Source organism: Argiope bruennichi, chromosome 6, assembly GCF_947563725.1.
Source record: "Argiope bruennichi chromosome 6, qqArgBrue1.1, whole genome shotgun sequence".
Lineage (NCBI taxonomy): Eukaryota > Metazoa > Arthropoda > Arachnida > Araneae > Araneidae > Argiope > Argiope bruennichi.
In genome coordinates, this window is record NC_079156.1 from 19,157,079 (window position 1) to 19,170,159 (window position 13,081).

Sequence of the window (13,081 nt, forward strand, 5' to 3'; positions counted from 1 at the left end):
TTTTAGGAACCATGCAAAATACCATTCAAGCATCACACTTCCACTGCTTAGTTTTTTACGCATATATTGTTGCGTAAATCAAAATAACTAGCAATCGCCGTGGCTCATTCGGCAGAGCATCTCTTTTAAGATGGGTTGGTCCGTGGTTCAAATCCCAGCCATTGTATTTTATCCAAAGAGAGAAATTCTTTTACTTAAGTTTTTATCTGTTGAATAATTAAAATCTGGAAGGCTCTAAATCTTTCTTAAATGTTCAAATGGGACTGTTCTCCAACATTCTGTATGTGTATAAAAGTTGAATCCCATCAGTGATGGGATAAGTTCTCCGTCTCATGCTGTTGGGAGTTACTTAGTTCTAATAAATCTAATTGTTTACTTAAACTAACGCCGTGGTTCTTTACATCTTCGGCACAATGTTCTATCAAGCCCACATATATGAATGTGATGAATTTCCGAAAGGTTTCATTGATTTAGCTCAACCAGAAGCATGGCTCACTTTCAGTTCAGATTTTTGGATAATCCTGGCAAATGTTAAAAAGATTTAGTACAAAATATTTCACTCTCTCTGTCTGATAATTATAATTTTTTTTTGTTATTGAAACGCCAGTACTGGCCAGCCCAATACGGTAAGAACAATGTCTTTTACGATCACCTATTTCAATTGAACGAGAATAGATACTGTTATCCTACTTGCGTAGGAGGATGTAAATATTTTTTGAATGTTATTTACTCCAATTTTACCAAAATTGAAGTTCAATTATTATTACTTATCATACAGCTCAAAAATAGCAATAATAATATTTATTTCTAATTTCAATCTCATAAGTTTATATATTCTCTGCATTCACAAAAAACTTCAACATAAAGCAGGACTTCACAATGATGTGAATGGAAGTATGTGATTTTTCAGACTTTCTCTTGATTTAACTTGGCTTCACAATTTTATCGGAAAAGGAAATTTTTTTAACTATCAAAACTGAAGTTTTAAATTTTTAAAACTTATTCAAGCATTAATGCTACATGCAGAAACCAAAGTCTTGGAACATGGTGAATTTCATACCTCATCTTCTCTAAAAAAATAAGTTTGTACAGCATTTCCAAAATCTAATAAAGCAGGCCCTAAATTCACGTACTTTCGAATTAAGCATTTAATGAAAACATAGAGTTAGAATCTTTAGTGAACATTTAATTCATATGCTAGTGTGATGGAATTTGATTTACTTAATGCTTAACAGAAGCCTTTAAAAGGTAGATATATTGTGCTTTAATTGAAAAATGCAAGTATAAATATTCAGTTAAATGCTTCAGATTCGAATACTGGTAAGATCTGCACTCTAAAGAATGTTGTGTATCATACTTGCATCAGTGATATTTGGTAAATGCCGATTTAAAATTGGAAAAATTTGTTCGTTCAAAATTCTAATTTTGAATCTGGAAATCTCACATTATTAAAATAGTATACAGGAAAAGTTTTACTTACAGGAAAAGTAGTAAAATATGTATATAATCCATAACGAATGAATGACCGTCCTTCTCTGGGGTTACAAAAATATTATAAATCTGTGATTTAATTCAACAACGTTTCGTCGTAGTATCGGATTACCAACTATGGAATTGCCTAGGGCTCTGGGGATTGGGAGGGGTGGCAGATCGATTAAAAATATTTGCTTCGTTACCAAATGAATTTGTAAAAAGTACGAATTCTGTGCACTGTTATATTAGGGCTACAATATGGAAATATATATATATATATATATATATATATATATATATACAATATTATTATATAATTATTCGTAATATATTTTAATATTAACTCGTTATGGTATATTCCACTTGACAGGTAATGTACAGTAATTTTTAAAATCATACTTGACCGAAGTTTATAATTTCCTTATAATAAAAGTTTATTGTTTTAACCTTAGCTTTAAACCTTAGGATGCAGATTTTTTTTTAATCTCTATTTAGATCCAGCGTTTGCAAAAAAATTCAATATATATTTAATGAAATGAACTGCTATAATATGTTATCCAAAAATAGCATGACAGAATCTAAACGCATAATATAAAAACAATAATAAACACTTTAGTTAGCTGAAATCGTGGGATATTGAATATTCACCGACCTGCAACCCGGGGGAAATCGGGAACAAGCAGTTACAGCATTGAAGTCAAAGTTACTAGCTTTGAAAGTAAAGGAAGCTCACTATATTTTTATTCGACAAAATATCTAACATCTTTAGAATCATTCAACTATAAAATTTTAATAAACTATATATAAAAATGAATTATCTGCTTTTGAACATAAAAAAACTATTACAGTCTTATGGAGAAAAAATAAATAAAAACATATATTACCGCAAAAATATTAAAATAAAAAATTAATGCACTAAGAAGGCCAAAAATTTGCTAAAACATAAAACAAAACTGATTAGCTTTTAAATAAGGGGTTTCATAATGTACTTTTCCTGATACCATAAAATTCCAGAATCCGACACTGATTCCAGTTTTGGATGCATAGAACGGTGAGAAAAGTTGTTCCATCGTTAAAGGGTTAACAAATTTTGGTTAAGCCTCCCTCCCCCATATTGCTCAGTTTATCAGACTGTAGGAGGAAAAAGAATTATATAGTTCAAATTCAGTCCATTTATTTGCAATAAATATTCATCATGTTCCATTTAGCAAATGGAGATGCACAAACAGAAATTGTGGCTTGCCGATCATGGTGGTATTCGTTCCCAATCACTGGAATGTCGTGTCGGCTGAATCCTTCGAAACGCAAGAAGAGCGACTGTGAAGGGTGGAACCGGAAGTCGAATCGAAAAGTTGATCAGAGAAGTGGAATTCCCTCAATATTGAACATGAACAGTTAAGTAATTGCATTAAAACATTCAAGATTGCATACATGTATATTTATCAATACAATTTCATTATAAAATCACACAAATCTATAATTACAAAATAGAACCTTTGCATTCCGAAGGTGCATTCATTTTGGCTTTATTTCGTACAGATGCCGTGATAATATTTAAATTTGTTTTTATCGACTGTGTTTAGTATCAAGTACAAATAAAAAACGATTATTATTCGTTCAATTTCATTTTTATAAATATTTTTAATACACCCTACTAATTCAGGTATTGACTAAAAAAGACAAAAATTAAGAATTTTTAAAAATTGCAACCTAGAAAAAATAAATAGTTTTAGAATTTAATCACAGTTATTTGTTTTATCTTCACTTAAGAATATGGTTGATACTCATATCGATATTACATACAGTGTTATGATAAACTGATGCTGCACTTTAGAATCTTAAAAGAAATTACTGTGGTTGGTAAAAAACCTTAATCTCATTTATTGGTAACTTGAGTGATTAAAACGAAAGCTTAAACGTGTTTTTTTTTAATATGTTGCATTTAATAAAGAATATTTTATATTAACCAACAATGTTAACTGATTATGCAACATTTTGAATGTTTAACTTGCAGAATATTCCTTTTATTAAAATTACATTTGGATGAGTTATCGATAAGAAATATCAAAATTGCTAGATAAAACTGTTGGATAAATTAAAGATAAAGAAACTATGAATCATTTGAAAACAGGATAGCACAACCATACGAGGCTATACATTCCTGTTCTTCAAAAGCGCGTGAAAAGGGTTTTTTTCTTTCTTTCCTTTGCGCTTATTGAAAAAAAAAAAAAAACATGTTAAGGATGATAATGTTTAAGTATGAAGGTTTAACGTCTTTGTTTACAAACATTAGAAATAAAAAAAATTCTTTATTTAAAAATTTCAAAACTAATAAAAAGAATTTTTTACATGTTTCAAGTAAATAATCATTAATTATCAAGTAATTCCGCATTAATCGAGTAGAGTTGGTGTTTTTTCTATTCGATGCATTTATTTTGATCCATGCAAGACTTTAAATGATGTTTAAGATATTTAAGTGCATTAAAGTGAATTCTATCGCTTATAATGAACAGTTTTCAGCATTGCAATCTGTTACTGGATGCAAGAGTCAATATATGTTACTTGTTGGAAACTGAGCAAATATTTTTCTTCAGAAATGAACGGACAATAATGTTTTGTAAGTACTAAAAATAAACCATTGTGAACCGGTCCTTCGGAATGCATAGGTGTTTTTCAAAATACATTATAAAATTTGTAAAAATCTAGATACGTACCAAAAGATTAGAATAAAAAACATTAGCTATAATAAAAAACTTACCTTTAATATACGATTAATTTTTAACAAATACGAAATATAATTTCAACTTATCACTGATTTCATTTTAAAAAATTTTCTAAATTTCTGAATTCAAATGGCTTAAATAAGATATGAAAATAAAACTTAAGTAAAAATGCCTTTATTAAAATACGAAATATTATCCTTTAATTTTTTTACTCCTTTCTAAATATTAAAAATGTTTACTAGTTCTGTTCCCAATCCTTTCTCAATTATTAAAAATTGCATGAGCACAATTCAGAGCAAAAGAGCAAATTTTCAATTTAGCCTGCGTATCTGATGCATACCCATCACAGTTTTAAATACAATAACATTTATCACTAATTATTTGCTATTCAAAAACTCTATACATAAGGCGTTACATAATCAGTTGCAAATCTATCAAGGAAGTTATGAAAATAGAGACAAAAAAAATCATTGCTTTCCTCGGTAATCATTATAACTTTAAGAATGTTACTTCAAACAGTTTTCTTTGTCATCTGATGTTTGTCATAAATGATTTTAAAAATTCATCCGTGCTAATAAATAAAACTGATATGAAATGGATAAATAATTTTTTAAGTTACAATGAAATCTCAAATCAAGACAAATGAAATGAAAAGTTGGCTTTTTTTACCATTAAATACATTTCAGAATGAGCCTTAAAAATCAAAATTCGCCTAATGTGCTTAACAAATAAATGGTGAACTTTACTGTTTACTAAGAATCGGACTGTGTAAGCTTTTTCTTCTACTATCGCTCATCAGTTGCAAAAAGAGAAAATTATCCACTATTGAAACGCACAACTCAGTAATGGGTCTGCTGTAATAGATTTCTTACTTAAATGAAATATAAAACGTTTATTTTAAGAAATTGCATTTAAAATAAATTTATTATAATCAATCCGCCCTGATGAATGTTCTGCAAAATTATGCATAAACTACCGAAAATAGCGATTTGAACATTTTACAGGATTTTAGTTTCTAGTTGTTTTTATTATTATCATCGACCAAAAGTTGCATTTTATCTATAAGAAATATAATCGGGGAGAATGAAAACATCAAACAAAATTGGGATCTATGAAGGTATCTGAGGTACAAAATTATATGTCAGATACAGAAGTTTCTGTATCATGTTTTGGTACTTACATAAACTTTAAGTGTTGGTTTTTGTGTATTATAGTTACTAAATATTTAATTTCAATGGTTCTGGCAGATATGAACTGCAGATCAAATGATTTTCTACCACCAATTACCACATCGGTACACTGAATCTAGGACCATATATCACATATTTAATAGACACATACAAATGATGAATAATCATTTAGTTTGGATTTATTGATATTTACACCCCGTTTTAAAGCAACTCCAAGACCGACATCTTAAGAAGAACCTCATAACTGCAAACCGTGGGCAAATGACAGATGAGTCATTCTAGTCTGCACTGTCTCTCCAAACTTCAATCTAGCCATTTTAGCAATATGACATTCGGTTCCAATGACTTTAATACAGATCAAACTCGTTTACAAGACGGTCATCTGGTGGAACGGGGTTTCAAATCTAGTCGTCGAAATCCAATGGTAAATATTTCAACAAATCGGAACTTTAAAACACTGACAGAAAAAAAATAGTATTTGACAGATTTAAGAGAAATGATACCATTATTTGCAATTTTTAAAACCCATCTCGCAAACATCTAATTACTAAATCATTCTAAAATCTTGTAAAATCTCCAATAAAATCTTTTTATTAGCAGAAACATAATAACTCACCTGTTGGCCACTTACGGAAATGTAAAACCAGCATCGAAGAATTTCCACTTCTGTTCCTCTGCCCAGTCTGAAAAATAAATTAATTTCACTGTAGCTTTAATTAAAGGCAATTACATAAAAGTGTGATCCCCTGAACTATTTTTAATAAAAAAATATACGCGCCCACTTTTATTTATATATTAAAAAGCAAAAAAATTTTAATGAAATATATGGATATAAAATAAAATTGCAAATGCCTGAAATTAAAATATACTATAAAGAAATTAATTTACAATGAATGTTCTAATTCCTAAATACTCATTATTTAAAATTTTAATTGCCTTGTAGCCTTTTCAATCAGACACCAGCATTTTTGATGCTTTTTGTTTGGACATCCAGGTTTTTAATAGAAATATTCTTTAATTTTTAACATAATAGCATGCTTCCAGAAACCTTTTCTACTAATAAAAAAGCTTTTTATTCTACTATTTAATAATTTTCATTATTCACTAATAATAAAATTATGGAAGGTCAGCAAAATTCTAAGATTCAGTATTCAAATCAACTTAATTTATTAACTGACAAGCCAATTCAAAAATCTTGTATTTTCATCCAGAATACAAAATTCTAAAAATCGTAACACATCTGTACCAGAATTAAAATTTAATTACAAATTTCATCCTTAAAAAGATAAAATAGATGTAGGTTAGAAGAACTTAATGTTTAATCGGAGAAAATAATTATAAGCGCTTTTGGTAAAAATCAATACGAAATTGCATATGATGAGCGAGATTACACAATTTTATGCACCAAGTTCAAATAGTGCTGTTACGAGGAAACTATTTGAATCAACAAGATTTGTTACGGCGGACATGCTAATTGTTACATCAAGATAAAACTAGATGAAACCTTAGGTTATAAACAAAGCAAGAAGCATTCATCTAAACCATCTAACTTTTGTAAACATCATTCCGGTGTCAGAGCAGATGTTTTTCACAGCGTCACTCGTCTGTCATTTTAATCCTTCATTAATTGTTGATACACTCTGCGTCTTTCAAGGGAAAAACAATTTCCGATCTTTTTAATTTGTTAAAAGAAAGCTTTATGTACTTAAATATTATTCACACTTCTTTTTAAAATGTAAAATATATTCATGGTAAATAAAAAAAAATTACATATAAAACGATAGAAAAATTATAATTAACCTCCAACTTCATTTTTATTCAAAATAAAAATTCCTATAATTTTTAAATCTCATATCAAATGGTTTAAATAGCAATCGAAAGTTGTTTTTTTTTAATTTGATAATGTACTTAAGAGTAGGCATACTTTTTATAAATTGCTTGGCGCCAAGTTTGCTCTAAATACACTATAGTGTATGCCGTTGAACTGTCATATGTAGAAGTTGTTTATTAAGGATTCAAAAAATTTTGATAACCTAATGAAACATGACAAAAATTTGTTTAAAAAAACTAGCCAAAAAAAAATAAGCCAAAAAAAATACTTGGAAATAAAATATGTATGATTAATTGAACAATAAAATTAATAAATTATATAAAAAATTTAATACAAATTATTACATAAAAGAACACCGATCACGAATGATAGAAGTGATTCCGAACTCTGAAATTCGCGTTTACTCGAAACTGCTTCACGTCTGCATTCTTATTTAAAATTAACTTTCAGCATTTTTCTTAGCATATTGTTGCACACAAAACCTTTGTTAAGCGATTTTTTAAAAAAAAAAATGGCTTTTCGGCAAACTAATTTTGTTTTCGCGGAATTTCTTATGTATATTTATTTTGATTAAAAACTTTGTTATATTAGGTGCACAACAAAATGGCAAATTTATGAATAATCAGGGTGCATATTTTAATAGCGCTCTGTAATTTCATTGTTTTTCCAGTTTAGTACTGTTTAAAATTTAAAAAAAAATTGATGCTTAATTATCAGATTAGAAAATATTTCATTGTTTTCGATTTTCAAGCTGTCATTCTTCTGAAAATTGCGTTCGGCAAAAATCGTCAAGAAATCTAAAGTAAATGAAGTGGTGAATGCAATCAAAACAAACGAAGATGAGAGAAAAACTTAAAATATTTTCTCGATATGCTTTGTTCAGGACTAAATATTCTAATCTTCAAATTTTTCTCAGCTACTCATACCCAATTTTCATCAATTTTTTTCCAATATTTTTTAAGGTAGTTTTCAACCAACTATTGTAAATGGCAATTGAAAGGAAAAAAATATAAGACTTCTATAATATTTGCACTCAATGGTAACACACTAAAGGCAAAAGATGTTTTCTATGTGTGAAAATTTAAAAAATATTTAACCATTTAACTGTCTCAAAACTTACTTAAAAAGGGCTTTATTCTTCTTAACAGTAATGAACAAAATTTGAATACACCTAATCAGTAATCTGGATTCTATAACGATAACGCACAAAATATTGATGAATTTTCTGTTTTTATCTACACAGAATGTACTTGAATTCTTGAATCAAACGTTGAGGGTAGATAAAATAAAGAAGCATTTTTTTCGTAGCAACGTGAGGCCGGAAATGAAAAGTATTGGAGAAACAAGTGTAAATAAATACAAGCAAGATGGGAAAATATAGTGTCTACGAGACTCCGAATTGACTCGGATGACCACAACGCAAAACTTTCAGCTGCTGCTGCAACTGTTCTTGAAACACCAGGCATTTTCGAAAGAATATATCAACCACTTTTTAGATACTACCAGGCCTTTGTTGATGTTGGTGGTGGCACATCTGTGCAATTATTGTAATATTATGCAAATAAAAAGCTTTAATCGACAATTTTTTTCTGACAACACTTCATTTCTAAACATAAATTGGTTTACCAAAATGCTTCTTTATACGCATTTAATTTATTCTTAAAGTTTGGGCCGTGAATTCAGAGACACCCTGTATATAGATCATAGGCTTCCATAACCTGTCGTCTCTGCGGATACTCAGCAAATCTTCGAGAGGTCCGTACAAACAATGTCAATTATGGCAAGAAAAAAACACTCATCATGGCGAATCGTAAAAGTACAAGTGAAAAAAAAATGCTATAAAACTTGGTATGAAAATTAGAAATTCAAAAGCCAAACGTTTAGCAATGGAAGGGTATCAAAAACAAATTTTCCTAAATAAAATATTCCATGTCTATCATGAATACAGAATAATATTTAATCTCAACATATAATATATTAAAATTTAATCTCATGCGTATATTAATTACAATTACCACAATAACTTAACACTTTACCACAATAACGATATATCACCATTCGCAAGAGTGTCATTGATGATATACCGATGATATGCAATGGCCTCTTACTTTTCAGTATATACATATACCAATAATTTATTTTCCCTTTATTCAGTAATATACTTTTCTGAATTTTATAAACATCATTCTTGTTATTTTTTCGTGAGACAAGAAGTGCACACTCACTATTTTGACAATGTCTATTTTTCAGACCTTGAATCTGATAAACATTTTTTAAGCTGAACACGAAAATTAAAAAAGCTGGATGATTGGGCTCAACAACACTAAATTTGAAGAGTTCTACCAAATTTTAAACAAAGTCCATTCAGAAGAATTTCGTGTATCCGGCTGCCCGAGTACAAATGAATGCTACAGAAATAAAATGCAAAGAGTTAGATAGGTAAAATTTCGAATACACACTTCAAATAAAAAATGTAGATATGAATGAAATTTGGAAATAAATTTATCAAATGGTTGACTATCTGTATCTAGTATCTGTCAGTATACTTACATGTACACGTAAAATAATAATTTGAAAACTCCAAGACTTCTATGAATTTTGGTATATGATCTTATAACTATATTAGTAGATATATGCCATGTTTTATTTCAATCGATTAGAAAAAAAATATTCGATTTCCTGGTATTTATATATTAATCACAAAATGAGCCAAAGACTCCAAGTTAGATTCACGCCAAAGTATTGTAACTATTTATCACTAATATCATTTAGATAATGCAAAAATACTGATTTTCATTACTATTCTACGAAAGATCTCATGCGCGAAAATAAAAATCTGAGTACTCTTGGCGATCATGGCCTTGCCTGAGGTATATTTTTCAGAGAGGTGGAGGGGGAAATACTTTTATTAGAAAGTATTCTATAAATTTCGGAGAGAGACATCCATTGTGTTCTTTTTTTTTAATGAGCTTTTTCCCAAACATTAGAAAAATCGTCAAATGGATGCAGCATTCTTCACACTGGTATGTTATTTTCGAGTGGCATAAAATGAGTTGACGCAGCTCTAGATATAAGAATATCTTTGGAACCTAATTTCTAAGAAATTTAATTCTTTGAAACAGTTTTATTGATCTGAGTTATTGATTGTCATGATGGATAATTTAAATATTGATTGTTTTTATAATCAATTTTTAGTTAATTGTCATGTTGATTACATTTTAAAAATTAACGGGATATTATTTCAAAACTGTTTTTATTTCTTAGGAGATGAAATAAATATTAGTATACAAAAAGGAATGAAATAAATCCCGCATGGTTTTAATTAAACTGAGTAGCTTGATTCTTAGATAATACTCTCAGCCGTTAACGTATTATTACAAAATATATTTGCACAAAGGTCATTTCGAAGTGAGGGAAGAACGAAAATACGTATTTGGGAAGATCGAATTCGTGATAAAAGGCAGAAGTGAAAAGTAAGAGCAGATGCAACAGATCATAGAGCTGAATTATCGTTTGTTCGAATACTATTCGCAGCTGCAGTTTCTAAAATATTTTGTCTACACAAAAAAGGAGCGTCATTAATGTTAGTTATTCGCAGCAAATCGTTTGGCAATGATGTTTTGATTTAACAAAAGTAATATAATTTTGGCAGCTGAAAATGGAAACCTTAAATCAATGGGAGCTGGTAAGATATTTAGAAATAATGATCAAATTTGGATTATATCTAATTAAAACACCTCTTCCGAATGAGCACATACTATCTAAGTAACCTAACTTTTGAAAATGCATACTACTTAAGTTACTAAAATTACCAAAGTAACTACTTGTGAAATTCGGTAGTTTTGCATCATGTATTTTAGAAATTGGGTAAAATCTTAAAAATTATGTTGAAATTAAAGATAAACATTTAATAAAAATTAATGATGCATCCAATATCAAAATTACAACCGCCCGAGAATCTAAAAATTAAGGCATTAAAAGAGAGCTCAATTTAATTACGAATGATTCGCGAAACTCAGCCTAAAATAGGAGTTGACAATCTTTTTCTCACAAAGAACCATTTTTAGAGTCATTTACCAAAAAAAATAGTTATGAGACCAAAATTCTATATTTTGAATTATTAAACTGTGCTTTTAAAAACCGCGTTTAGATTTTTTTTTAATTATTATATGATTGCTTTGATCAGAAGTATTATAAAAAATAATAAACAACAATTCAATTATTTATTATAAATGCTCTAACATCAGAATTTTTTTATTTTAGTAATTATATTTGATAATAAATACTTTAAATCATTCTTAAATTATTTTTTCCTGAATTAGTATGCCTGACATTTCCACCATTTTATGATACGATACTGAATCTGGATGAATAAAATTTATACACAAACATAAAAAAAATAGTTTTCAATAAAGTTTCTTTTGCTGAAATTCTCGAGAAAAATTATCAAAATTCTTTTAATATAATATTTTTATTTTTAAATTAGACAGCAGTATCAGTGATCTTTTGACTGATTTTAAATAAAATTTATGTTTGAAAATGTTCGCCAAGATATATCGATCAAAAAATGACAGTTCAAATTCAAAAGGATTTTGCCAAACTTATATTATTTAGCAACTTAAAAATAGCTGTGGTAATGCATTTAGAAAGCTCAGTACGATTTTGAAATTGTATGTCACCAACCCCTTCTTTATCTTGGAAAAAATTGAATCCAAAATAAACATGATCCATCCGATGAACTTTAATACCAATTTATAGCAAAAGGTAATCTGAATAAGTCCAAAAGAAATTAAATTCTGCAAATGTTAAACATTCCGTTTTACTCTGAATCAGTATGATTCATCAATAGAGATGTGCATTCGAAAAATCCGATTTGAAAGATTATGGTCAGAATTTCATAATGAAAACTCAATCTTCTAGTACATGAAAAAAATGCCATTAAATAGCAATAAACAGCTTAGTTAGATGGGAAAATTTCAGATACAACATCAGAATTCAAAATCGAATTTTCTAACATTTTCAAAACATTAATTATAAAATGCTAAAAATGGCAAAGTGACAGATGAATACATTTATACGTTTTCTTCAATATACAATTTTCTCAGATTATCTGATAAAAATCTTCTTCAGAGCATTATCAACAATCCAGAATTTTTTTTAATTATTAACACATTTGATGTATGAATTACATGCAAGCTTCAGAAAAGACATAATAACCGAGATCAGTTTTAGCAATTTATACATATATATATATATATATATATATATATATATATATATATATATATATATATATATATATATATATATAAAAGAGAAAGAAAAGAATAAACTTATTACCATACCTCACCATACCTCAGCAGCGAAGTAAGTCACCTTATTACCCAAATGTCTATTAACATGCCAAACTTTTTTAAACTTCATATGTCATTCAAATTTTAATGCACAACAAATATTCATGAAAAGCGAGCAAAAAGAAGTAAAAAAAACTTACCGATTGGCTCTTGTTAACAATGACATCAAGGTTATCCGTTATAGAAATTTATATTATTAAAGACGAAAACATATCGACGGATCACAGAAACTTCATTCCAACTTCTTTTCCTTTCAATGACGAACTGAAAAAAGTTTGCGATTCATCCGCATATGCGAATGCGTGCGCATATGAATTATGATAATTTATGTCGCCGATCCTGGGACGCTCAGAGCAAAAACACGCAAGTCGATCGAAAAATACAAAACAAATGGATCTCCAAACAGAATGGCTCTCACCCACTCTTATTTTTTCGTTTACTTTTAATTCGGAAAGTTATTCTCTAAATGAATTCGAATGCAATGAAAACTTTCAGGTTTTTTTTTATCGA

At 28.6% G+C, this 13,081-nt stretch overlaps 1 long non-coding RNA gene across 1 annotated transcript; it reads right to left on the bottom strand.

Moving 5' to 3' along the window:
* Nucleotides 1-2,722: 2,722 nt before the first annotated feature.
* LOC129971284 (uncharacterized) lies at nucleotides 2,723-12,837 on the bottom strand. The gene is made up of 3 exons (XR_008784785.1): nucleotides 12,712-12,837; nucleotides 6,003-6,069; nucleotides 2,723-2,847 (listed from the first exon to the last, which is right to left on the bottom strand). It is a non-coding gene; the product is annotated as an uncharacterized LOC129971284 (long non-coding RNA).
* Nucleotides 12,838-13,081: the final 244 nt, after the last annotated feature.